Source organism: Anguilla rostrata, chromosome 17, assembly GCF_018555375.3.
Source record: "Anguilla rostrata isolate EN2019 chromosome 17, ASM1855537v3, whole genome shotgun sequence".
In the NCBI taxonomy this organism is placed as follows: Eukaryota; Metazoa; Chordata; class Actinopteri; order Anguilliformes; family Anguillidae; genus Anguilla; species Anguilla rostrata.
The window spans coordinates 20,330,017-20,331,632 of NC_057949.1; positions in this window are offsets into that span (position 1 = coordinate 20,330,017).

The window sequence follows — 1,616 nt, forward strand, 5'->3', positions numbered from 1 at the left end:
TAAAATGCCAGATGGCATAAATGTTAGGGATAATTGAGTAATTGAGGCTGGACATTCACACGAAAACCAGACAAGCGAACGGCCCTGGTTGCCCATCTCTGGTCTACATCAAAGCACTGGGGCAGTGGAGAGGAGCTGACACAAACTCTAACTCTTAACTCCACCGGTAGTAACACAGTGGGATGGAGGAGTTGCGGTCATATTGCCCAAAGAAAAAACGTGTCGCTAGAGTGGTTAACGCACTGAACAGGTGGAATTAAAATGCTGTAGTAGGTGAGATGGCCTGGTAATGTTCAGTATATGTAACCCACTACTTTTCAAAATGCTACTGTGCTGGATGTGGATACATTTCAGACAAAATATGCACACAGCATGGCAGTGGGGTGCTTCGCTGAGAATTCAAACATTTTATCGCACATCCAAATGTGAAGTTAAAAGTGAATCTTGCTTTGCAAGATATAAATACCTCACAGTACATTTACATAACACTCCTCAGGTGAGTATATGTGCAGGAGACACATATAAAAGCTAATTTCCATCTTTGTAAGTAGTAGCTGAGTGTAATGTCTCTTCAGTCTTTAACAATGTTTCGGCGGTCAACAAAACAGACAGGTGGTCTTGCCTTTTTCTCAGGAGGCCTGCGAGTAATACAGTGGTGATTTTGAGGACTATCCTGGGGAAAAGTCATGGTGATTTAACATTTGTGCGCGCTAGATTTTGTGTGATTGACTGACAGAATGAGGTGTCATTTCAAGGTCTAGTCTAGCGTATCCTGGATTGTTTCCGTAGACATCCACCAATGGATAAGGTACAATGACGAGCCACTCTCGTTTCCCTGTGTAAAGGTGTGTTGTGTACATGTCATTTATTATGGAATCCTTTGCAGGATGTAGGTAATCACTTTCTTCAGTCTTGGATTTTGCAGGATCTCAATTCTCACGCGTCTTGTGCATATCGCTAGTTTTATCTACGTGCAGGTTTGTGTAAGGGATAGAGACTGTGGAAAAGGCGCTGATGGTATTGGACGGCTGTTCTCCTCTCTGAGTTCCCCCAGTTTATAATCTACCTGCCCCGTTGTCACGTCCCACAGGACCACTTTCTTGTCAGAAATAATTGGAGCACGGGATGATTGTTGCCATAGGAACTGCATACACACCCTGTGAGTTTGGTCTGCCGCAGAACGGAGAAGGTTGGAGCATGTGTGCACTCAATGTTCAGCCAGAACACAGGCAAATGTGCACAGCTGAAATTACGGTCTGGATGATTGCAGGGTCTACGGGTTTTTGCCAGTATAGGTCTTGGAAACAAGGTACCTGGGCTCTTTAGCCAATCAATAACTTAAGTGTTAAAATGCCAAAAACCAGCAGGGGCTCCAGCCCTACCAGACCGGAGTCATACGTCCTTGGTATAAGTAAATGTGTAGAGTCAATATGTAGAGACCTTTGTGTGCAAATGCAGAGAGACACAAAATTGATGGGTGTTCATTCCACACAAAGGTTGCTAGTAAAACCTAATACCTGCCTGCAGGAAGCAGAGGCTTAAAAATGTCTTAGCAATGGAAATGAATCCAACCTGCCGTCTGTAAGATATTTTAAACCAAATAAAGATCGCAGATG